The 26,693-nt window shown below is 40.2% G+C and overlaps 1 protein-coding gene across 33 annotated transcripts in view; it reads left to right on the top strand.

Moving 5' to 3' along the window:
- INPP4A (inositol polyphosphate-4-phosphatase type I A) overlaps positions 1-26,693 on the top strand; it is a 133,261-nt gene that overhangs the window by 10,158 nt on the left and 96,410 nt on the right. For 21 of the 33 annotated variants that reach the window (XM_074608639.1, XM_074608652.1, XM_074608632.1 and 18 more), the window contains exons 2-3: positions 1,387-1,524; positions 7,202-7,410. The exons of 8 other annotated variants lie outside the window; for them this stretch is intronic. The gene's annotated coding sequence lies outside the window, so the exon portion shown is untranslated. The remainder of the gene's footprint in view (positions 1-1,386; positions 1,525-7,201; positions 7,411-26,693) is intronic. 4 more of the 33 variants (XM_074608535.1, XM_074608775.1, XM_074608544.1 and 1 more) reach the window with 2 other exon arrangements.

Raw genomic sequence — 26,693 nt, 5'->3', positions numbered from 1 at the left:
CATAGTTTGCTAAGCCTCTAATTATTCATAGTGCTCTTTTGAAAAACAGCTTGTGGGTTTTTGGTTTTTTTTCAGTGTTGCTCAGAATAAAGTAGTTATTGATAGACCCTCTAAAGATACTTCTTTTTTTCTTTTCTTTCTTTTTTTTTTTTTTTCCCTTACCCACCTGGATTTCTCTGTGCATCTTGCTGCATTTTGACTTGCCACCAACAGTTCTTTTGATCCTGTAGCTACTTTTTACATTCACTACTCTGGAAATTACTGCCTCCCACAGCAGGGCAGGTGGAACGAAATGCGTGCGTGTGCTTCAGCAACTTTAGTGCAAAGTTCAGCGGCTTAATTTAAACTGTTGTTTTGACATTTCTAAAGAGCGTTCACTTGATCTGGTCCATTGACTTTGCTTGGGAGGCTGTAAACTGGAACAGCAGCGTGGTAGTATCTTCAGTCACCAGAGTTACTTGCTGAGCTCTGTGTGACATTTTTCTGTTATATTTTTACCATAAAGCAGTAAATATTAGCGCATTGTTAATTCTGATAGCAGTTCTGTGAATATCAGAATTTATTGAACTGCTGAAATATTGCAGCTGAAATATTGCAGCATTTGTTTAGAAAGAGGTGTATTGCCTTGTGGAACATGCTACATATAAAATGTAAAACCTGGGATAAGTCTTCCTGTCCAGGTATAGAAGTCTGTAGAGGATCTCAGGTGCTTTGTAAGCATGGACATTATCTGCACAAGAGAATTATATTGTGGGTATCTTATCCATTCCAGTTTTTATGGGTCACTTTTCAAATTTGTAGAGTATCACACAGACAGATATAGCAACAATTAATGTGAGACCAGGAGATAATAATAGAAAAGTCAACTATGTCTAGCCATGTTTAAAAGTCGGTGTCACAGCTGGAAGCTAGGAGGTAGTATCATGTGACACTTAACTCCCTGTGGATTCATGAACTTGCTCTGCTGTCCAGTTGCATACTTTTAGAAACATGGATGAACATGGTCTTTGAGGTTTTCTAGTGATCATAACTTTTGCTCCCAAAGTGTGGGCAGACCATCTGTCATCATTTCTGGGATTGGGGAAAATGTTCGGCACTGTTGGTTCTATACTGAATGGAAAGCAATGCTGCCTTATACAAACAAGACAGTTATAGGCATGAAGACAACATTTTAAACCACAAATGACCTACACTGCTGACAAAATAGCTGTCTTAAAAGAACAATCCATGTAACCACAGTTTGGCCTCATAGATTCCAATTATGCTAAATCTTTAGTTAGATGATCTACTTTTCTGTTTTGTGTTTAATGCACAGGAGGGGCCTAATCTGGGGATGAATTGTGCAGTAAAGGACATCAGTGAGTGTAACAGCTTTATTTCTTGCAGAAATTGGAAGTTGTACAGCAAACAAAGCAGGAGATTGAAGGAAGAGGAGGGCAGTGTTGTTTTCTAATTGAGACCTGCATCCTTCCAGAGGCCTAGGACTCAACCCTTCTGCTCCCCACAGTTCCTGTGTGGTGCAAGGCAAGTCTTTAAAAATTGTCCTTTTACCATTGGTCATTACATTATTCCTCATTTCTGTGTGCCTGATTTCAGATCTAGTTTCAGTTTTACAGAACTGCTAAGCCCTCCCAGCTATTTCTGCATATATTGTGTAAAAGGCTGTGTATTTCCAAAGTTGAATCATGAATGTCTCAAGTTGGACACCCCAAGGTAGTTGATACTTTATAGTTCCTGCTGAAGAAGACTGATTCTCCCTTGAAGTCTATGTCCAGTATCTCTCCCATTCCCACAGCTGGTTCCCATCCTCTTTGCACCAGCTTAGGCTGCCCCTCCTTGGTTTTCCTCCTTATGCTACTTGTCCAGTCTCTTTGGTCTGCCCATATCTGCCTGCCTCCCAGCTCTTTATTGCAATGATTCCTCCCAGCCAAGTAATTTCTGACCTTATTTCTACCTCCGGATCTCAGTCCTGGTCTTCTGGCACCTTCATTTTATTATTTTTTTTAAGACAGCTTTGCCAGTATTGCTCTTCGAATCTGCTTCTCGCTTTGGCAATTTTTTCCCCATGCTTTTGAATTTAATATTTCTCTGAAGCGTGAAGGCTTGTCCCAGAATACGGGTTCTGTTGGTCCAGTTCAATGTTCAGCCAAACTGATATTGAATGATTATTAAAAGGGACTGTTTTCTGAACCCCTTGGGCTGGAGCAGTGAGTCTACCTGTAGGGCAGTGCAGGTGCCAGTAGCTGAACTGTTTTAGCTGAAACTAATGCTTATTCTTTTAAAATCAGTCTAAGGCAAACATTCAGCATGAAAAATTTCTGGGCACACACTTTGGGCAAATGTAAGCAGCTGAGAACAGCAGTCTTTTAAGAAGTGGTATTGAGGATCTGGAGTTATGGGTAGTGATGCTACCGTTCCCAGCTTCTGATTGCTCCTCTCTTGCTGAGGAGGAGCTTTACAAACTGTAGCAAGAAACTGCTTTCTATGTAAACAGAGACTTTCCTACTCTTCCCCTTTTGGTAATAATGGTGGAAATGTTGAAGTGCATCTTTGCCTGGGCAGAAAAAAATAGTTTTGGTATACATCAAAGCATTGTACCTTTCCCAAACAGCTGCGAGGAAGCATTTGTTGAGCACTAACTCAAAATGTATATGTGCTGCCATCTAAGTTGTCTGCATTACTTCTGGGTTTTTTCATCAAGTAATAGACAGGCTTCATCTTACCAAATTTATAAGACTTGAGAAAATTATGTATGCTCTGATTGAATCTTTTCTGCAATATGTTTCTTTTGGCAAGAACAGATTACCCAAGAATAGTTATTTTCTCCTGTTAGTTTGACCCAATCTATATTTTAGTAAAATTACCCTTTCCAAGAAGTATCAGTAAGAACTATATTTGTGGTAGAAGTACTAATGGCTACGGTGTCAATGCCTGAGACACAGGCTTCCAACATGAGCTGTGAGTTTGCTGCTTCACTTGAGCTGGAGATGGATGTGGAACAAGCCTTCTAATTCTACATCAGGTTCTCATGTAGCTTTCTATCTTTGTGTTTTTGTGTCATGGTGTCTGAAATGTTCTGTAATTAATATATTAATGATAGGTTACAGTTGTGTGTTCCCAAGAGGCTTTCCAGCTGGGAGCAAGCAGTCTGTTATGACCTGAAGGTTATATACTCCATAAAATAAAGAGGGCACAGCAAAATACAGTCAGTCGAGAAATTTGTGTGAAAGCTCCTCTAGTGAGTGAATCTGCAGTGAGAGTTATGGATGTGTGTGCTCTATTCAATTTTCAGAACATTTCAGATTAAATATCTAATTAATATATTGAATGAACATATCTACATAAAATATTTAGCATTTCTGTTGTATAGCATAAGTAGTCCAGTTACAGTAGAGTGGTAAGTGTCCAGGTGCTGTCAGAAAGTGGGAACCTCAGCACCTCGCAGACTTGGATGTGAACTGAGCAACGGTATTAAAATCTCATAGGTAAAACAAGCATGCTGCTAAAAATGGACTGGTGGGCTGTAAATAAAGCCATTAGAAGTCATCACAGGCTCACTGTTGGCTCTTAGTATGTGTACTGTGCTGCTTTTCAGTGGGTGCATAATGCCTGTTACTTCTCAGCAGGGTAATGTTGCCTTGGGAGGAGAGATGCTGGTGGAGTGGAGGCTTCTGCTCTGCTGTGTAGAAGCAGCTCAGCGACTAGACTAGCTGCTAAGCACAGGGAGACACTGAGAGCTGCTCTAAAAACACTGCTCTCCAGTCCTAGCAGAAAGCAGGTACATGGGGAGACAATTAGTGGGGAACAAATTATGAGGATCAGTGTATTTCTAGTGAGATTTCCCTTCTCAGGAAGAGCAGTAAAAACTGCTAGTGTTTTGTTATGTAAATGTCATGTCTCCCATAGATGTTTCAGAGGCTAAAGGCCTGGCATAGGAATAGAAATTCTTTATTTCTTTGGTTCTCTGATGTTGCCTCCTTGTTCTGTTTCCCTCCTGTTGCTCTGAAGGGACAAAAGCATGTTTTCCCCCTCGTTTCCCATACCTCAGGGTACTGCAGTTCAGAAGGTAACACGTTCTTACTCTTGAAACAGCAGAGGGCTGTTGGATTACCATCTTGTTGTAGCAGGGTTGCTTTGAACATCTCCTTTCTAGCTTTGGAGTGTTAAAATCCCCAGAATGTGTTTGCTCCTGGGGTATTTGCTGCCCTGTGAAGAAGGCAGGCAAACAGCATAGTCCCCTCCACTGACGTGTATGTGAATGGGATAGTTCACCTCAGGAGTTATTGGAACCTGTCTTCTACACTGCGTCTGACAGGTAGGGGTTGGAGAGAGACACAGTGGTACAGTAGTTCTCCTGAGAGCTTTCAGTCTGAGGGCAGAAATTTATTTTGCTGTAAGTGCACCTTTTTCTCCCTCCCATTTCCTACTTGTTTCTCTGCAAATTTGCTTTTGGGACAGGCACCTGGGGAGGTTCATAGGAGGAGGAAGGGAAACAGTTCTTCGCAACTGGTTGTGAGAATTCAGTGAAAGGTTCTTTTAGGAGAAGTCATGGTGGTTGCGTCTCAAGTAGAGTAAGGTCTTGCATATTCTCTCTTGAACAAAGGAGGTTGTAAAGCCTAACTTTTACATGCAACAGTTGAAAAGGGGTGTCAGAGAATGTATGTGGCAGTAGTATTATCAACCTCAGGCGTTTGGAAATCACAGGAAGCCTTCAAAATCATGAGGGTTGTTGAAGCAATCCTTGCCACAGACTTCCTATTTGTCTCCCAGCTTTGGGAGCTTTTAGGATAGCTCCCAATTTTGACGGTCCTCGTTCAATAATATTGAGTAAAATAGCATGCTGTGTGGTCACCTCACATTCTGCTCCTCCTGAAAACCCTCATGTCTTTAAATTTGTTGTGCCTGTGATTGGTGCTGAAGAACTAACATGCATCCTGCCCTCTTTATGAGTTGACTTGTACAGCATGTTTGCAAGCTCTATTCTGATACTGGTAAGGTGAAAGGTTTTGTCTTTCGTATGTGTAATACATGCTTCAGGGACCTGAGACTTTCAGGAAAAGGCTGAGTATTGTGAGACTTGGGTAGAAAAGTCAGAAGTAACAGTGATTCCTGAGGGAATAATTTTTGGAGGTTTTACAAAATCTCTGTGTTTCTGGGTTTTTCTGAGGCCCTTCATAGTGGTTATGAGGATGGCCAAACCTCACTTTTATATGGGCTTCTAAATATATCTGGATTTATGTAATTGTATACTGTTCATTGTCTTATGGATTCATGGTGCAAAATTATGCACAGGATGCCAGTTTGGTGCTGACATCAGTATCTATATGTATTTCATCTACTTGGAACTTTTAGAAAGTGAAGAATTAGTGAAACGCAAACAAGTCCAGTTTGTGGTATTTCCACAGCACAGTGGTATCAGGAGCTACACAGTGTCTGAACTGGAGGTTTTGAGCCAGGTGTTTCAGAGGAAGCATTTAATTTCAGGCTGCTCCTGTAGCTGGTGCTGCGATGCTCCCTGTCATGACGAGTGCCCTCCCAGAAGCATGCAGAGATTCCGAGAGCACAGTGTACCCCGCTAATTTCCATCTGGGACCTGCTACTGAGATTTATAAATTAGAATTTGTGAACAGTTGGTCTAATTTAAACTGTGATATATACGATGGGGGGAGGCAAGGAGCGGTAAAAATCCACCTATATTCTTGCTCTTTTTCTGGTTTATTGTTCAGCAGATAGGTTGGAGAGCCCATGAAGACATATGCCTCGAGGGAGGGTAATGTTATGTGGCTCTGGAAGGAGGAAAGCTTTAGTTCACCTAAAAAGTGTCAAGATCTTGGGGAATAAAAAAAAAAAAGAAAAAGTTTTAGTTCCATAAGTAGAAGGAAATTTATTTTTTTTTTGATGGCCCTTTTTTTCCTCATTGCTGCAGTTATCCTTTCAGATTAGGATTAGACTAGAATTGAGACCATTTGAAACAGTGAAGCCATGAAGGTGGCAGGAGATATACCTGAACAGAAAGGGTACTTGCAAAACACAACTTGAGAGGCATGGGCTGTCTGTGAAAGTTTGACAGGATTAGGAAAAGCCGTATGTATGAGTTCTAGGCAAGCAGACTTTAAAAGACCTTGACATTAGTTTATTGGGAAGATAGGGAAAATATAATTTATCATAATTTTTATGATGTAGTTGTTGGAAAGGAGATAGTGAAAGACCCTATGGAATTATGATTGAGAATCATGAGAGTATAACATAGAGAACTGCCAAAAGCAAGACTTGAAAAAAGAAAAAAAAAACCAAGAAAAAAACAAGGAAGGGTAACTATGAACTCTGATGGAACTTTGGTACTACTGAATTAACAGAATTAGCAGTCAGAAAGTAAAAGCACCCAAAAGTCTAAAAATCGGGAGATTTACATTTCTCAGAAAGAAAATGAAAGGAGAAGCAGCCTCCTACACAATACATTTTGAAAATACTGAACTAATGCTTGAAAGGAGCACCTTCAAGGTGTGAGTTAGAAGGTCCAGTACAGAGGCCACATAGAATTTTTAAGTAATAAGAATTTGCTGTACTTTCAGAATCAGCCTCCTAAAGCATAACAGGAAAAAAGAAAACCTGAAAGTGAAACACGAGGTTCCCACGATGACTACTACAGATACCTCAATCAAAGAAAACTATTAATTGCAGTCAATGCATATAGAAATAATATTTCACTTTGCATGGTTATCCTAAAATACTCAGTCTCAGATGCTTTGATGTTAGTGACCATGATTACTAATATTAAAACTTCTTTAATGGTTACCCTGTGGGTAGAAAGAAATATGCAAATGTAGTTAATTTCCAGAGAGGAAGAAAGATGACTTAAAAATAAAACCATGGTTGCTCAATTGATGATGTCTTCAACAAGCCATTGACACCAAGGAAATGGCTTGTTATCCTATCATTGGTGCTGTCATGATCTCATCTTTCCCGTTTCTGTCAGCTCCAAGATACATACCACTTTCTTCTCTCTCTGCCCATACGGGCAGCTTTTTACTTCTGACCAGACACTTGCTTAGGATATTTTTTAAGGTGAGACGCTTGTGGCTGTTGTGTGTTGAAGCTGGAACTTTGATACATTACTAAAATTTTGGCTTGTAGTCCTTTCTGTCAGGTAGCTCTGAGTACCACGGCATATTGGATGTAAAGGGTTTTTTGTTTCCTACAGAACCAAAATATCCTACTCCAGACTAGGCAGCATGAGAGTTGGTTCTGGTCAAAGGAGCAGCCTCTGTCTCTGAAGAGCTGCTTCGCTTCTCATCCTTCCTGAAACGTAAGACTTCCCAGGCTGTCAAATGGAAGTTGGCCTCCTTCCCCATCTGGTCACCTGCCTCCCTGTTTACTGAAACAGCAACAGCTGTTGCACCCCTTTACAAGGTGAGTGGGTGTGTGTTGAGGAAGGGTTTGGTTAAGAGTGTTTAAATGCATTGTGCAGGTGGGTAATTGTAGGGAAAAGAATTTTTTTTGTTTGTTTGCTTTTTTTAGTGGAGATACTTTGTAATAGGTCTTGCCTTTGTCTGAGGTTATTGTTTGCAGACAGGAATGAGATGATATAATGATGCAGGATATACTTGTGCTTTCCTGTTGTGGTACATGTGGTTGGAAGTAATCTGGGTGTAGACCTGGTTTTCTTCTAAATGATGTGTTGCACAGGGCCGAGAGCAGGCGCTGTTAGGTAATGGGGAGGTAGCTGCTGGTTGAAAAGGAAGATAAAGCTAAATGTTTCCTTTTTATGATTGGGTACTTTTGTTGTTTTTTAACATGGTTTTGGGCATTCATTTGAATATTCCTAAATAACATTTAGTGAAGATTTGTGTGAGAAAACACAAGTGCGCCTGTATGTGCATATAGCATGTGCCCATATTTACCAAAATACCAGCATGGTTGATAACCCTTCTCTTCGTGTGGCAGCACTGCTAAAGCCACTTTCTATGTTGCCTTTCAGGCACATGTCCTGCTCTGTCCCTCTGATTTTACACTAAGAAACTCGTCCATATGCTGTTCAGCCCTGATATTCTGTCTCAATGTGTTTCAGATGCTCAAAAATGTCCTTTCCCAGAGACCTCTTGTGTCACATTCACATTTGAAAGTGATAGTTTGTTACTGATGCACGTGTATGACATTGCATTTATTGGTTGCTTAATTCCTCTGCAACATTCAGTGTTTGGTGCTAGCAGGGGTGGAAATGAGGGCAGGGTTTAGACCCAAGAAGAGAAGTGTTCCTGGCAGTAATGGCCAGTGTGGAAATCCTTGAAATGACACACATGATGAGTGAAGTTTGTAAGATGAGTAGTAAGCGAGTGTTCTCTCTGGAGAACAGGAGGGGCATGAAGCTGGAGTGGGAGGTCTGTGATGTCCCCATGAAGATAGTTTTTACTGGAAAATGTAGAGAGGGGGGAGATGATGAGAGGGACATGTAACACATTGGAAGGTTTTGGAAATGTGATACTGTCATTTGTTTGCACTGTCAGGCTGACTGGCCTACTTTTTCTCTGAAAAGGATTTGCTAACAACTGTGTGAAACCCCTCCAAATGATGTTGTAGCCCCACATAGCAGCAGTAGTCCCTACCTGGTAGAGCTGGAGTTTCTATCTTCCATCTGCTTGAGTCTGAAATCTGTTGCTGTTAGCAGTTTGACCTCCAGGCTTTAACTGAATTTTCATATTCAGAGCGCTAGATGTTTGCTTTCAGGTGGCTGTGGAGACAAGTTCTCTAGTAAAGAGTCACAGAAAATCTGCTGCTGTCTGCACCTTCACTTTGCTGATAGCACAGCTCTTAATATTATGCTCTTAATTAACTTTGTACCCTACTTTCATTTCTTGGTGCCAGAAGAATGCTTGAAGCAATGGGTGTTTGCTCCTGTCGCTGCAGTCCTAATTTCAGGCAAAGTCGAAAGGAAAGAGGAAGTGTGGGGGAGAAACACTGTTGCAGTTTGATAACACATTTAAATAATTATTGTTTTAAGGTGCGATGTATCAAAATCAGTTGTCTGTGTTTTAATAGAAATATTCATTTTTAATTTGTTGTTAATATAAAAATATTTTGATGTTATAAAATGTGTATGCAACACTTAAGACAGCATTGCACAAAGTATGTATTTTTAATGCTGGAGCTATAGCCTCTCTAAAACAGGGTATTTGCTTAATCATACCCTGTTGGATCTTGTCTTCTTCTTTTCCCACTCATCTTTCACCCACAGTTCAAATGGTTGGCTGAATATATATATGTTCTTTGGATGCATCAGCACGAAATTTTGCAGATGGCCACCAGTCTTAATACATGTGAAGCTGTGATCACAGTTTTCTAAACAGTGCCAGAGATGCTGAATTATGTTTGCAATATTGCCAAATCTCTTTAATCAGTCTTGACTGAAAAATGATGGCATAAATCCCAGATTAGTAATAGTGCTTCAGTGAGTCATTAGCAGTGGTTTTCTAGATCTGATTGTAAAAGATACTTTTTTACAGACACAAATGGGCCAGTGCAGGACAGAAAGGGAACTGCTGTGGTATAGCTTAGGTAGAGCCATTTTTAGGTTCTTGGTCATGTACGAGAAAAAACTTGTCATCCTAATTTGCTTAGCATAGTAATTTGTAGCTGGGATCTAGAATGCCATGCTCTCTGCTGAAAACAATTAAACTCAGTATAACTGCTGGTTTTCTTTTGCATCAGCCATTTGAGTTGTGGGACTAGAGCTGAGTGGAGAAACGTGACTTAGCTGAACATGCCGGTGAGGTGGTAATTGCACAACTGTAGGGTCCTGCTAACAGCAGCTGAACAAGGCAACCTGTGTGGCAGGGAGGGAGCGCAGTGGGCCTGGGTTGTGGGTGCACATCTGTTTTAGTTGTAGTGGTCAGTACTGGGGACCTTCATCTTCCTTGTCTCTCCTTTGCTGAGAATAGGAGGGGAAGGGCATTCAACATTGAACGTGTTTGTGCATGGAGGCAATTCAGGGTACTGCCTGCTCCAAGTGAAGAGACCCTCTCTGCCACTCACAGCGTGAACAGGTACCAGGGCAGTGTTGGGCCATAGCCAAAGTGCACAGTAGAAATGTTTGATACTAAACCAAAATAAAAATGCTTATCCAGAAGGATTTTCAGGCTTGCAGTGTTATCTCCATAATGAGTGTCTTGGGGGACATTGTTATTGTTGTTTTGTTGTTGTTTTCAGGCTGGCTATTACCTATGTAAGAGAATTGTCCGTTGCAGAAGGCTTTTGTGCCAGCTCTGGTGCAAACCAGGTCTCCCCTTATGAGCCTGAAGGTGTTTGTGAATATCTTTTTTTTTTTGGTTGAAGGTTTGAACTGCTGAAAGGTTGTGTTTTGACAGCTCAGAGGAATTAAGTCTTAAACAAATAGTGTATAAAGTTTGAGCAACAGCAGCATATTTTCCTTCGCATTGCAGGCCTTGAACTGGAAGGCCTGTTTTTAATGAAAAAAGACGCCTACAGAGAAAAGAGGCCTCTCTGTTTAGATCACCTTGGTTTCATATAAACATTAAAAGGATCATTTGCAAAGCTCCTGTCCAGAAATACTTCTTAAACGTACAGGCTTAACTGAGCAAAGTGATTAAACTTTTTCCTTTACTCAAACTAAGAGCTTTGTTTGAAGAACATGAAGCACTTGTCTTCTCCTTGGATTGAAAGCAGTTTATTTCTGCTCTCTAAACAAGAAACAGGAAAGTGAAATATTGTGCAGTGTTTAATCCTACCTGGAAATATTTGCGTGAAAAGAATTCTGTACATTTTTGTCTGGACTTATGCTCAAGTTGTAAGAGAAATGGTATAATAAGCTTTACTTTTAGCAGCAATGGTGCATCACTTATTTTTCACCTTGCATTTTGTCTGGAAACTTTGAATAGTGATTACTTTTATATGTGCAGACATATATTTTGTAGGATTTTTGTTTGATGTTTGACTCTTCTGATAGCTAACAGTCTCGTTGTTAGAAACAGAATTTTGCATTTGTGTGCCAAAGTTTCAAGATCAATATCAATGAAATATCAATATTTAATTGAATCAAATTTTCAGTGATACCTGTGATATCATACACTTTCCAAATTCTTTAGCAATTGTACGCTTCAGATTTTGGAGAAAAATGCTTCCTCAACTAAAATGATAGCAAAACTTGAAATCTTAACTGGTGACATGAGTGTTATCAATTCTGTTTTCTAAGATATCTCCAATAAATGAAAGTTCAATATTATTTTGCCTGTGTTAGAGTAGTAAAAATCATCTATTTAGTAAAAACTGTCAAATCACTAGTTTATAAGTCAAAGTATTGTGTCTTGGACAATAGAAATACTTAGTTATCTCAAGATGGAAATAATCTTTCTCTCGGGGGCTTTCTTCACAAAGCAGATGTAGGAAGCTTTCTTTTTTGTATTTTCAGTCTTCAAATGTGTAATTATAAAACAAAAAAAAATCCAACAGTAAGTATGGCAGGACGCTTATTTCTATTTTGTGAAGAAAATGCTTGTCTGGAGAGATTCCTTTTCATAGTTTAAGTTACCATTTTCACATATATTTTTAGAAAATTTCTGAATCTTTGTTTTTCAGATTGTGGTTTCAGATTGTCTTTGACTTTATAGTTAGTGAAAAACAAGTATTCAAGAAAAACAGTAAGTTTCTGGAGTTTATATAAAAATACATTTTAGCCAGATATACTTGAGCTTGGGATGTTTTCTTTATGAAGGATAAGTAAACCACCTCAGACCAAGCACAGGGCAACAACATCTATAAGCTAGTCAAATTTGTTGTTGTTTTTTTCTGAGTAACTGTAGATCAAATAGAAGGGAAAAACTATATTCACATGTCTTAATTCCCTGGCCTTTAAATTGGAAAGGCATGGGTTTGATGGATGGACCACTTGGTGGATAAGGAACTGGCTAGATGGCTGCACTCAAAGAGTTGCGGTCAACGGCTCGATGTCCAAGTGGAAACCGGTGATGAGTGGCGTTCCTCAGGGGTCAGTATTGTGACCAGTGCTGTTTAACATCTTTGTCGGAGACATGGACAGTGGTATTGAGTGCACCCTCAGCAAGTTTGCTGACAACACCAAGCTGTGCGGTGTGGTCAACGCGCTGGAGGGAAGGGTTGCCATCCAGAGGGACCTGAAGAAGCTTGAGAGGTGATCCCATACAAACGTCATGAAGTTCATCCAGGCCAAGTCTGTGTGGTGTGGTCAACGCGCTGGAGGGAAGGGTTGCCATCCAGAGGGACCTGAAGAAGCTTGAGAGGTGATCCCATACAAACGTCATGAAGTTCATCCAGGCCAAGTGCAAGGTCCTGCACCTGGGTCATGGCAATCCCAGGCACAAATACAGGCTGGGCAGAGAATGTCTTGAGAGCAGCCCTGAGGAGAAGGACTTTGGGGTGTTGGTTGATGAGAAGCTTAACGTGAGCCAGCAATACACACTTGCAGCCCAGAAAGGCAACTGCATTCTGGGCTGCATCAAAAGAAGCATGTGCAGCAGGTCGAGGGAGGTGATTCTGCCCCTCTGCCCTGGTGAGACCCCACCTGGAGTACTGCGTCCAGCTCTGGAGTCCTCAGTACAAGAAGGACATGGACCTGTTGGAACAGGTCCTGCGGAGGGCCACAAAGATGACCAGAGGGCTGGAGCACCTCTCCTATGAAGACAGGCTGAGAGAGCTGGGGTTGTTCAGCCTGGAGAAGAGAAGGCTCCAGGGTGACCTTATAGCAGCCTGCCAGTACCTAAAGGGGACCTACAGGAGAGATGGGGAGGGACTCTTTATCAGGGAGTGTAACGATCGGATGAGGGTTAATGGTTTTAAACAGAAAGAGTGTGGATTTAGATTAGATATTATGAAGAAATTCTTTACTGTGAGGGTGGTGAGGCACTGGAACAGGTCGCCCAGAGAATGTTTATTGTGTACAATGATGGTGTCTACATAAAGTAAATACACATCCTGTGCTCTGGCTTTGGGACAGTTCTGTATTTCTGTGTGTTTTTATTTTGGTGTGCTGTAAAACTCCGGACTTTGTTTCAGATGCTAAATTTGTTTAGATTATTCTCTTTTTTCCCTCAGACGATTCTAGATGTACTTAAATGTATTCCACTATATGATTTAATTTTTTCCCCTTTTATTCATCTTTCCTCCCTTTTTAAGTAAAGAAAACAAATCCCACAAAACTCATTTAATATTTTTGAATTCCCACGTCTATTTATGGCAGCTTGCATCATGGGGGAAAAACGCGACACAGCTCATAGGAGGGTGACATAAAAGGCTATATGTGGCTGTTGACTGGTGAGAGTTCTAGTCCTTCTAGGATTTCCCAAGAAAAAGTATAAGCAAAAACATCATAGTAGTTCTTTAGGTTTTGGGATGGTTTTGTTGATTTCTTGGTACAAGGCTGTACCTGTATAAGCCTGTACCTGCAGGCTTTCCTCTCCTTCACTACCTCTGGTTTTGTCCTAAGTGATCGTGGACAGCAGGGGCAAGCAGCCATGGGTGAACAGAACCCAGTCTGGGACCACCTGCAGTGCAAGAGACTTGTCAGTGTCATCAAGGCAGCGCAGTGGTACTGGGCTGAGTGTTCAGTGTTTCCCTCAGTTCTGGTTCTTAACATATGCAGCAGAAGCATATGAACTTGTGCTGCATATGGATTGTGGGTTTCTTAGATTGTTATGCCGGGTGCTTTTTTAGTTAGCTGTCTCTCTTTGAACAGTTGAATGAGGCTGATAGGTGTTTTGAATGTAAGTTTGGTTTTACAGAGGGATATGAAGTGTATGGGAGTTGCTGATTGTTACAGTGCAATCAATAATGATCTTGCTATGGAAAAATTCACATGCAATGGGAATGTGAACTTTAAGACAGAGAATTTTCTTAATGCATGAGAAATTAAAATGAGTGCTTTCTTATTGTTCAAGGAAAATGAAGTATAAAAAAGGAGACAACTCGAGACAGTAAATTCTTATGATAATGTACTTGCTGGACAGAATTGTTGGTACCCTTGAAATTGGCTTTTAATTTCAGTGAAACTGAAAACAATTGGTAGCTCTCTCTTGTACAGTGTGTTATTCAGGAGCTCTCCAAAAACAATGAAAAGGCCAATCAAAATATTATGGGTTTTTTTCTTTTGACCTGTTGACTGCTTTCTTCTTTGAACTTGACCTAATAGTGACAGATTTGCTTAAAATAACGCTCTGGGAGTTTACATTTATTACTTTTTGGCTATGGGCACGGAGAGAGCAAATAAATGAGACATCTGTAGATGGGTTTCTGCTCAGAAATAGGTGTTTGTATGCATATCTGTGGATGAGAAACATTTACAAATACACAAACTAACATATGCATGTAAATTACATATACACAAAAATGCCTGAATTTGGCTTTATGTCTGTACAGTTCGCGTATTCAGGTAAGTGGGGACAACAAGCTAGAAACTTTTGTAGGTAAGAGAAGATAGGATGAAGTCAGGTAGTTTTTTTCCAATTTTTTTTTCTTTTTTAAAAAAGAATTTCAAGTTCTGTTTTGTTGCAGGAGCATAAATAGTTTGCAGTGTGTGAATGGTTCATGTTGATAACTACGAAGAGAATGAAGGCTACACAAAATCCATCCTCATCTTTGCTTACGACACCTGCCAAGTCTTCATCTCAGGGAATCTTTGTTCTTGGCTCTTGTTGGTGTCATTATAAACTGCTAAAGCCAGACATTTAATTGGTCGGAACAGACCTTTTACAACCTGGATATTTTCCTCCATGGTCTGATTTGTCTCTTCCTCTGACATCAGTGGGTGTTGGATCAAACCTTTACTTCTGTGAAAAACTTGGAGACTGGAGATGAAAAAAGCATCTGTAAATTTTTGTAGCAGGAGAAAATGTAAGTAATGCAGGAAGGAAGGAGTACTGTTATTTTAAAACAACCTCATAATTTTGTCTTGGTAGCAATTTTTACATTTGTTGCAAGTTCATTAACTGACTTCCTATTGTGGTTTGTACTGCTTGTGGTTGTTACAGGCAATTAAACCTGAAAGTCTCATGATTGACACTTGCTATAGTTCTAGATGGAGACGGATATCATCTGTTGTACAGGAAAAGGCCACCTTCTTGTGTTAAGTCACAGTCCTGTAGTCTTACATTTCAAACTCTAAAACCACGCAATCTAACGAAAATATACAGTGGGCATCTGACCCTTGGAGAGTGCATTTAGATCTCCACAGCTATTAATGATGGAAAGTCTTGTAGTACTTGTTTATACCCATTTTGCTGTTTATTTTGTTTTAAGTACAGGGTTTGGTTGCAGGATTTGCATTTTACCTGAATTTCTCATCTGAATGATTTTACTGCAAAGGTAGAACCTCAAAGTGAAACAGGCTGAGCAGGAGAGAAATAATTTGTAATTAATCATGTGAATGGACAGAGGACATATTGTTCACAGCTTAGAAAAAAAAAAGTGTATTTCTCTCCTAGGTGTTCATAAATGAAAAAAAATCTAGTGGACCACTGAAAGTAATTTTTAACTGAGCTGTTCTTCCTTCCTGGAGTGTAAATACTAAGAAGTTTGAAATAGGACAAGCAAACGTGGGGAAAGATAACAATCAATGTACAGAAAACAGAAATACTACTAGAACTTGTATCTCTTTCGTTTTAGATGAAAAAAGTAATTTATTTTAAACAAAACAGCATGATGTTTTGGTTCATCAACAAAGTCTGAAAGGTTTAGCTGTTGCAGGTGAGAGTTAATGTGTCTGCGTGTTAGCTTCAGTGTCTCCTTTCTACTTGCAGACTTGTAGAACTGAGAATTGATTAATTGGAAGACAAAATACAACGCTGGGAGTTAAGCGTAGCTTAAGCAAAGTTAAGAGGTTTTAGGTAACTGTTGGAAATGATCTGAAACAGGATGTGCTTGTTTGCATCAATATTACTGCTTTGTAAAGGCTGCAAGTGCACTTGTATTCGTCTGGGCTTCAACCCAGTTGTCTGCACTCTGAGCGATGTGAGCCTGCTGTTGGAAGTAGGGCGGGAGTGAAGGACTGACTCAGATTGTTTTTTCTGCAGGTTTTACTGGTGAAACCAGCACCAGTCTGGTTTGAATGAACCTGCTTGGGCCTCTACAGGTAGGCATGTTAGAAAGTCTTGTAGCAAATAGTTGAAAAATTATATGATATATTAGTGGCATGCTGAAGCATTATGGGGATAACAGGTGCAAGCCAGAGGCAAACTGAGGTTGAAAACACTGACAGATTTTTCAGACAGGATGTGGGGATTGCTATCTGAAGGCAACGCATACATTCAGAGGAACCTGAGGTCTCTGCAAAGTTAAATACTTTTTATTTTCTTAATACTTTTAATTTGTGCCACTATAATATTTAAAGTAGCTTTGCTGTATTAAGCATGAAACAAGGAAACTTGCTAAGAAGGATTTCTTAGGCAGTCTACATTTTATAGTAGAGGTTCTCCAGTTTTGCTGTCACTTTTGCTTAAACTTATCAAAAAACCCCAGAAATGTTGTCATAGATGTGTTAGGCTTTGCTAATCTCTCCTTTTGATTTGCCTAGTGTTCCCACAGATCCTCTGTCTTCTTTTTTTTTTTTTATTCATTCCTAAATGGAATATTTCAGCTCTACACAAAGTGAAGCAATTCAGTTATGTATAGTTATTGGTTAGTGCTTCCTTGCCATTTTCTAAAGGGAACAAATTCGCACAAGACACTTGAGACACTCATGATTGATAACGCATATTGGATTTCTTCTCTTCGTTTGGCAGCTGTGCTCAGAGGCACAAAACTCCCGCCTTAGGAAACTGAATTATTCCTGCATGTCACCCAGTCCTGCATATTGAAAGCAGCTTAAAGTCAAGCATTAGTTCTTTTCTCGTACTGAGTAAGTTTTGATGACATAGGTGAAGTTACTTGCAGAATAAGGAGTTATCTGTCTGGAGTCAGTGTTTTAAATAAATTCTGTTAAAGAAATTACCTATAACCTTAAGGAAAACCAGTTTGTCCTTGAGCATTTTTCAACAACAAATTGAAAGGAGTTACTGGTGGGAGAAGGGGAGGTACGTTTACTTGTGGCTGTATGGCTATAGACTCGGGGGCAGGAGTAATCAAGTCGAGTGCACCCTGCGATGTAACAATGCACAGGAGATGCCTGTGTCCTTTTAGGGGGAAGTCTCACATTGGTGCTTTTCTTCTGAGAGAAAAGCACTGTCCTTTTGAAAGTAACCAGCTCACTGACATGACAGAAGTCATGGTCTTTCACTGGGTTAACTGGTTCTTCTGGTCCCATGACTGAAATACTGTGGCTGCAGGTTTCCTGGGTCTCCTGTCTAATGAAGGATAACTGGCAGCTACCTGTGGCAGCTATTCTGTGTCTGCTCTTCTGCATTTCCTTTTCCTTTCCTTTCAAAAGGAACGGAATATTTGGTTGTGTTTTGTGGCAACATGGTTTCTCCTTTCTGCTACTGAGCATGGGCTAGATATTTCTGCAGTATTCCAGTCCAAGCAACTGGAAGCAGGTTTGGGTGCAGTTGCCTTGCTGCCAGTGGTCAAAACTCAATATTCAAGATAGGATTATTTAAAACCTCATCAATGTTTAAACCTAAGGTGGAGGTCCTTCTAATTGTGTTCCAGCACTTGAACTTTTGTGGTTGATGTCTTCAGACTCTTCTGCTAAATCATGAAAAAGCAGAGATTTGCAGTGAAGGTTACTTAGTTTTAGAAGACAGACCTGAGACTTTCACATGGTCTTACAATGTTAGCAATTGGGCATTTAAAGAAAATATTGAATGTCACACAGTTTATAATTCCTGATATGCTGTATACGTCCACAGCTGCTTTAAAACTTATGACCCTACCCCAGCCTTGGGACAACGCAATGACAGAGAGTATACCTTGTCAACGTAATGCTTCTCCCAGTAATTTCATCCTAAGGTGGTTTTCTGCCTTAATTTTCTTTGCAAGCGTACCTTTCCTTGGTTTGATCTTCAGTCTCTCACTGCAGTATTAAGCCAGATGTGGATGAATACAGACCTGTGCAGTAGGATGGGTAGGTCTGTACTTCTGTACTGTCACCTTAATGTATTCACTGTATTTACTGAACTTAATCTAAAGGGATTGAAGTTTTGTAGTCTGTGTAACTTTGTGTTCTAAGTGACATTTCTTCAAGAGATATAATATAGGATTTATTGCAAATACAAGAGTTACTTCTTTGGCACAAATTTTACATTGCTTAAAAGAATGTCAGGAGAAAACCATTCCTGCCTTTACTTTTAAAAATTACATCTCCCTATATAGGCATATTTTTCAGGTAGGCAATTAGCTCTGAATGATTTTGTGGCAGCAGCTGTGTTTTAATCATTTGAAGGGTGACAAAGCAGACAGACTTGGCAAAATAGACCAAAATGACTAGCAAAGTAGCTGATTGATGTTGTGTTTTTACCTGCAAACAAAGGTAAGTGCTTGATTGTGGTGCCTATGTGCATGAGTGGGACATTACCTTTAATCAGCCTCAAGCGTACAAGTCTCAGCCTTCTTTAGCACCCATATGTCAGTCTGTATGCTGCAAAAATAGATTATATTTTGTTTGTTCAAACTGGCAACATGATAAAAACTTTCCAGGAGATTGAATACTCTTTGGATGTTTAACTGTGTAATCTCTATCTAAAATAAGACATACCAGTTTAATTACTTATCTGAAAAATATTTTGGATTTATTTTTTTTTTTCTTATTAGGGTTGTTAGCTCTCAGGCTTGAGAGACTGAGGGGAGAGAAAAAGGAGTAACAGTCATTTCCTGAGTTGTCACATTTTTGTGCTTGCAGATGGTAGTAGGAGCACTCTGGGACTTGAGAGCAGTTTAGAGATTAGTTTAGAGACATCCTGCTCTGCACCAGCTGCTCCCAGTGCTCTCCCAGATTGAATGCTAAGGATGCTATCCAGTGGCTCATGTCTTGCTGGGATTAATTTTAGGCTATTTTGAAAAAATAGAACTGGTCCACTTTGGTACACAAATTGGGGTATCTTGAGTGTTATGTGAGCTAAAGACAATTTTTCATTCTGACTGGTGCTTTATTCTCCACAGTGCTACATCAACACCAGATTTGTCTTGTACTTCAGCTGTTACTGCCTTTAGTTTTTAGAAACTTTAGGCTGAGGCTGGAATACCATAATACTGCTCTCTATCTATCTACCTTTTCCCCACCTTCTTCCACTGCTCTTTGTACTGTGAGAAAACTGACAAGTAGGAGATTTCTGAGGAAAAAAGAGGATGAGTAACCCCCCAAACTTTCAAGATGTAGAGAAGCAGTCCTGTTAGTTATCCCTTCCTCCTGTATTTCTCATCATCTGCTCAGGAAGACCCTATACTTGGTAGCTCCTCCTTATAGTACAAAAAGCTGCGTGGACTTAAAGAGGACAATAAAAGCCAACTGCTTCAGGCAACTGTGTTATAAATTGTAGGGCGTTGATAATAGAGTATCATAGGAGGCTTAAACTTTGCAGTACCGTTTTTCCTTTTTCTGTGGATGTGTGGCTTCTGCAGCATTGGAGGACAAACCGGACATGGTACCTTTCCAGGCCTGCAGCTTATGCAGTAAAGTATCCTGTGGAGATTCTGCCCAGTGTTCTTCTGGAGTTACTGTTATTTTTCTTCTTGTCGGCCTTTCTGTCAGATCCACACAATTCTGAAAAATGGTGCTAGAGCCAGTCAGCAATGCTACACTTGGACAAAGCTGTAGTGGCTATAAAGGAGTATTTCTGTCACGAGCCAAAAGCCCATGAGTTTCAGGGGTGGGTGGCCCAAAACATCAACCAAGCTCAGTGTGTCATGTGTTTTGTGTATCTGAGCTACAGCGCGCTCAGGGGTCATGGAGGATTTGCATACCTCTGCATTGCAGCTTCAGTGGCCAAACCTTTGGGCGTTGCTTAATGGCAGGCCAGCAGTTTCTTATCTGTGGTTCATGAAGCAGTGGAAGCTTGCGTGGTTTTGCTTTCCCTTCATTCATTATTATTACCTTTATTGCATTAAAGAGGCTAAGCAAACCTTAAATGCTTCATGTTAAGTGGCATTGCTTTGATGGAAGAATTTCTTGCATGAACAAGGAAGGCTTGATTCAGGGTATTACTTTTGAAGCCTCTGATAATAGAGACATATGGTTTAGTGTCTTGTTCCGTTTCCTACCAGTCAGACTTGAACTTTCAGGGAGTGATAGGTTCACATCAGAAAATGGCGTTGGTCAAGATGCGATTAGGACCTTTTTCCAGACTAAAACCTGCAGAGGTCTGCCCTGGCTCTTCAGACACCTGTGTCAGTGAAAGGGGCCTTACTGCTGTGAATGAGCACAATTAAGTACAGCCCAGTCTTAACAACCTTAAAACTCTTCTGCCTAAATTCAAAACAACTGAAAAAAGTGTTTTGTTTTTTTTTTTTCCAGAGACTTGACAAACTTTGTTTTTCTTGCCAAATAAAGCTTTCCTGATGATCCCTTCCCAAATCCTTTTGTCTTCTCTCTCTCTTTACTGTCACAGCTTCCCCAGGCATCTCATTTTCTTGTATTTGCTTCTGAGCAGCCTGTCGGTCAGGCAGCTCACTCTTGCAGCTTGCAAATGTGTGCCTCTGTCTTTGCCCGAATCACTCCTCTCCTGAATCCACTTTGTTGGATCTTTCTCCATCATACAGTTAACTGCTTTTTGACTTGCACTGCCACGCTTTCCCTTAAGATGACTTGCTATGCAGTTTTGCCATAACTTCTCCATTTCCTGTTCTCTAAACCAGTTTGCCCCATTAGCAAGCCACCACAGTGCCATTAACTTCTCTCCTTTCACGACCATACACTAGGAACTGCATTCAAGTTGGTATAGTAACTGGAAGTCGTATCCTCTTGATGGTAACATCGATCTTTGCCTTGCTGGGAGTCTTGATTCCCCAGCTCTGACATTTTTCTGTTTCTGTCTGTCATCTTCTAAAAAAGTCTCATACCTCACAGCCAAATTCTTCCCGTCTACATTCTATTTTGAGCCCTGCTTTTACTGGATAGTCTCCCTATTTAACTTCAGCACTTAAACCGCTTCAGCATTTCAGTATATTTTCTGCAGATTTTTTCTTTCTTGGTAGGCCTCATTGGGGCATATTAGCAACCATCAGACTTCATCCCCTCTGCAGTTTTAGAGGGAAGTGAGTGTCTTCAGAGAGGTGATTCCTGACACTGAACTTAGTTCCTTTTAGCTTAGGTGCTCTGAATTGCACTCTGCCTCTCTTGCTTCTGAGAAAGTAGAGAATTTGGTGCATTTTCTGACTGTGCTGGATGTTCTTATTAATGTAGTCTCTCCAGCCTCCACGTTGCATATAAGGGATTGTAGTAATTTTCAGCCTATTAAAGAGATCAGAGGCGTTTTTAATTTTAAGACACAACATTTTAATTTATGTTCTTAAATATTCCTTTATTCCTCTTTATTCCTGGTTAGCAGGCTGCATCTGTAGGAGGAAGCAATAGATTTGTTTCTTTAATGCAATTTTTGAAGTTCCCACTTTCCCTTTTTTCTTTTTTTTCCCTTGATGGGAGATTTTTCAATGAAAAACTTAACTCCACAGATTATGTATTTCCTCTTTTTAGAACCTAAATTACAGAATTTTAGCCCATAGTGATATGGAAAGTTGGAATAATAAAGCTGAAAAGGCTTCTCTTAAAAACAAACAAAACAAAAGATCACAAGTAAGATACCAAAAATATGTTGCTTTCTTGTGTGGAAAGCTTTTTATGCAGGTTAAAAATTATTACTTCCTTTCCACTCTCTTATATAAGCTATAATTGCTACCAATTTCATGCAAAGTTTGTTACTATTTGTAAAAATGCTCAGGCAGGTCTCCGTCATATTTTTTGAACCTGCAATCAATTATTTTTTGGAAGGAAGAACTGGGGAGAAAGAGTGGGTAGAAGAAATGTGCACCGTTTTTGTATAAAAAAAAGGCTTGTATTGATTAGCTGCTATCTAAATTATAGTCTATAAAAATAAACTTTAAGCTCATTTATATGAAGCTGACAAAGCGTCAGGTCCTTTTGAAATAGTGTTTGGCCAGTATTTATGTGGTTTCAGCCTATTATATGAATTCCTAAAAAAGGCAGGCTATTTAAAAACACTGCCTAACAGGTGCTGCATGCATCTTACCCTTTTTTAGACCCACTGTAAAAAGAAAAACACCCATACTTTTGAAACTGGTTTGATGTAAGGATGGCTTTTACTTGATTGTCTTTAATTTTAATGTGTCTGTTTCCTTTTCCATCTTAACTACAGCTGTTACGCTGAATTACAGCCTGTGTATTTTAAGAGTTCTTCCATAGTTGTGGGTGTGGATCACGTAGTTTCCATACTCTGCTGTGCCTGGCTCAAGGCAACTGCAGCTCTGTGGTGGTATTTGCCCCTACTTGTGATTTCCTACTGAACCAGTATTGTGCAGTAGTTAACCGAGCTGGAAACAGTTCAGTGGTTCTCAAGCAAAATGAATGGTTCTGAAGCTATAAATGACTATTCTTTGTATTAGAGAATTTCTTACTCGGATTGTGTTGAAGAACTGACACAGATAAAGGCTCTGTCTTCTTTCTCTTTGCTCAGTTTGGTGTCTCTGTTCAATCTTGATACAATCAGCAAAGATGAATATACTGTATTCTATTTCAGGAGCCCTTTCATGGAGCGTTATTAGAATTATTTTTCCCAAGAGAAATTAACAGAGAATTAAAGCTATTTTGGACTATAGCAATCGATAAAGTATTTTTACACTACCTGTCTTTATGGCTCTTGTTGACTTACACTTGTATTGGTGATCTTGTATTTACAGCCAGCTCTTTTTAGTATGTCTTCTTTATCTCTAAAATCATTCCATGAGTGTTTGAAATCCTCAACTTGCAAAAGCAAGTGTATTTTGGGGTGTACCTTTCTAGGAATGTGACTTTCATTTATTAAATATTTCTTTAAATAGTTCTACATTGATTAGAATCAACCTCACAAGATTTGGATGGGGGATAAACGGATATCTCTCTTCCAAAACTAAGCATTATCCCGAAATTACTTAATGATACATTGAAAGAAAGCTTGTTGAATATTTAGTGCACTAATCAGAGCTTAAGATTCAGTTCCCAAGACTCCCCGGGTAATTTCAGGCAAGTAATGAATAAAATCATTACAAGCTAAGTGAGGTGGGCCCTAGAAATTTGTGCCTCTGAGCCTAAGACTCTACTATCTGCTTTATTCTTTTATTCGAAAAAACCCAACAAAACACAACCATCCAGTCCTATGTGCCCCAAAAAATCTAAAACTGATGAGCTGGGGTGAGGAAGGAAAGCTTTGTCTTCCTCCGTTTTGGGTTAAAAACTATGAGGTGATCGGGAGAATAGGTAATGAGGATAACGTGACCCATTTCCCAGATCTGTGGGTGCTTGCTTTTTCTTTATCCTCTGTCTCCAGTGCAAAACGCATGCCAACAGACCTGCACTTTTCACCAAACTAATCTCCATGTCAAGGAAACCTTGGGTCCGTAGTCCAAGCAGGGCTGGGAAGGGCAGCTGGTGCTTCCAGTGGTGGACGGCAGGACCCCTTGGTCTGTGACCACTGTGAGCCTCATCAGGCAAGCGCAGGAGTAGCCATCAATTCCAGACAGCTGAAGTACGCCACAGACAGAATTAGGAGAAGGTGAAAGTAGGAGTGGGGGGGCAGGGTAATAGAAAAGATATGTTTTACTGCCATAAAAGGATGATGCCAGTAAACTTACCAGTTTAGGCTGGTGGAATTTAACTATAAACAAGAGGTTGTATTGGAGCTATGCACATCACTTTTCTGCATAGCTGGAATTGTTTGGTGACTTAGATGGATCTGTTGAACAACTGAAAGAATGTATACCATACATTTGATGGGAAACTGAGTGGTTGAAGGTTTTGTAAATCATAGGATGTAAATGTCAAAAAATTACCTTTAAGCAGGACAATTACCAATGTTTTCCATTTAATCATAATTCCCTAATACGAATCATGCTTCCTTAATACAGACACACAAACATTGTTAGAGAAGGTCAATGAGACTGTAATAATGCATTAAACCTGGTAATCAAATGATGCAATATCTTAAATTATTATCTTCCCTGTTTAATTCCCTTTAAATTCAAGGACTCAAAGTCTTTTCCCAAAACACTATATGATGCAAGCATCTGTAATCTCCGGTCTCCTTTTTGTCCCCAAGACATCCCATGCAATGAGAGCTTTTACCATACTAGGAACTGAAAATAATCTAGAAATGTATATAGCAATATATCAGTGCATACTTCTGGATTATACATAAATAAATGAAACTGATTTTAAAAAAACCAAAAGAAACACAGCTCTGATACACCAGCTGATCTTTCAATAGTTATATGGAAAAAGATGTCATAACTGTTAGAAGTGCTAACAAAGGGTGCACAGGGGTCTGTTTGGGGCAGTCTATATTTTTATGTACCTGAAGAAAAAGAAAATGGTTTATTTAATAAAGAGATTCTGAACCTATTCTTATTTTTTTGTATTTTTTGCCTTCTCTTATTATCTGTGTAGGTTTGCTGTTTTGTAGTTGACTGTTCGTAGAATAAGACAAGTAGCCTTTGATATTAAGATTTTTTGAAACCACGTCAAAAACACAGAGGTGCTAGTTTTTTGTGAGTTTTTTCACAGAATCACAGAATCTTCAGAGTTGGAAGGGACCTCTAGAGATCAGCTAGTCCAACTCCCCTGCTAAAGCAGGATTGCCTAGAGTACATTACTCAGGACTGCATCCAGGCAAGTCTTGAAAATCTCCAGAGAAGGGGACCCCACAACCTCCCTGGGCAGCCTGTTCCAGTGCTCTGTCACCCTCACTGTAAAGAAGTTTTTCCGTGTGTTTGAACGGAACTTCCTATGTTCCAACTTGTGCCCATTGCCCCTCATCCTGTCACTGGGAACCACTGAAAAGAGTTTGGCACCATCCTCCTTCAGCCCACCCTTTAGATACTCGTATGCCATAATAAGGTCTCCCCTCAACCTTCTCTTCTCCAGGCTAAAGAGTCCCAGCTCTCTCAGCCTTTCCTCATAAGGGAGGTGCTCCAGTCCCTCAATCATCTTAGTTGCCCTTCGCTGGACTCGCTCCAGCTGTCCCTCTTGAACTGGGGAGCCCAAAACTGGACGCAGTACTCCAGTTGTGGCCTCACCAGTGCAGAGTAGAGGGGGAGAATGACCTCCCTCGACCTACTGGCCACACTCTTCCCTGTGCAGCCCAGGATTCCATTGGCCTTTTTGGCAACAAGGGCACACTGCTGGCTCATGGATAATTTGCTGTCTACCAGGACCCCCAGGTCCTTCTCCTCAGAGCTGCTTCCCAGCAGGTCCACCCCTAACCTATACTGGTGCTTAGCATTCTTCCTCCCCAGGTGCAGGACCTTGCACTTGCTTTTGTTGAACCTCATTAGGTTCTTCTCTCCCCAAATCTCCAGCCTGTCCAGGTCACACTGGATGGCAGCACGGCCCTCTGGAGTGTCAGCCACCCCTCCCAGTTTGATATCATCAGCGAACTTGCTGAGGATACACTCTGTCCCATCATCCAGGCCATTAATGAATATACTGAACAAAACTGGACCGAGTATTGACCCCTGGGGGACACCACTGGTTACAGGCCTCCAACTAGACTCTGTGCCACTGATAACAACCCTCTGAGTTCTGTCACACAGCCAGCTCTCAATCCACCTCACCTCCATAGCCTAATTTTAGGAAGAGTCCCCAGTGAGCTGAAGTCAATTAAGTTCTGAATGTCAAAATTTCGATTAATCATGAAAGAAACATTTCCATTATCAACGCTGTTAATGAGCTTTTCCACCTTGGGCTCCCACTGGTCTGGATTTTGACACACAATCCAACACGTACAGTACCTTAGTCTTTGAATGGTCCCGTTGATATTTGGTGGCATTAATCTGGGGAATAATTTACAGTGCACCACAAATAAAGGTTGAATTCACATGTAGCGACTTAGAATTTGTGAGCTTGCAGAGAACTCTTTCGGATCGGATTGTTACATAATTTATTTTGAAAGAAGAAATAAAGAATTTTGAAAGAGAAAGAAGAAAAATGGTTTAACTATGGCTTTTCTTTTTTTAGATCTGTTACTGGTCAACATACATTTGGGGACCCTCTTCGCTTTTTGTGAAGTGCTGTATTACACTATACTAACAACAGGATGTTTTTTACATGGCAAAGGCAAAGAATGCCAAGAATAGAAGTAAGAGAATGAGGCCCTTAAATGTGTCTAGGCAGGCAGTTCCTTTTCATGACCTTACTAATGATGAAATATCAGAAGATGATTTTCCTGCTAAAAATAGGGGCTGGTTAACTTGCAAAGGAGTACAGATTAGTCGAGAAGACAAGACAAAACATTAGAAATCTGTTGTGCAAACACAGAAATCTTGCATTACAACTGCTCTTTTTTCATGCAGATGGGGAGGAGTAAATTTTGTAAGAAATGTTGCAGAATAGTCATCAAATTTGTCCAGCGTTACATTCAGTTTTACTGGTTTTTGATTTAGTTTACCCAGTGCAGTAGATGGTTCTGAGAAAACAGTAGGTCTTTGCATTGACTTTCTCCAGCATTGACAATTGTTCTTTGTGAGGCGTTGGAAGAACCTACCCATTGTAGGTCACGAAGGACAGTATGAGATCT

Source organism: Larus michahellis, chromosome 1 (assembly GCF_964199755.1).
Source record: "Larus michahellis chromosome 1, bLarMic1.1, whole genome shotgun sequence".
Lineage (NCBI taxonomy): Eukaryota > Metazoa > Chordata > Aves > Charadriiformes > Laridae > Larus > Larus michahellis.
The sequence above is the reverse complement of the archived record's forward strand: the minus strand, read 5'-3'. Positions and strand labels throughout refer to the sequence as shown.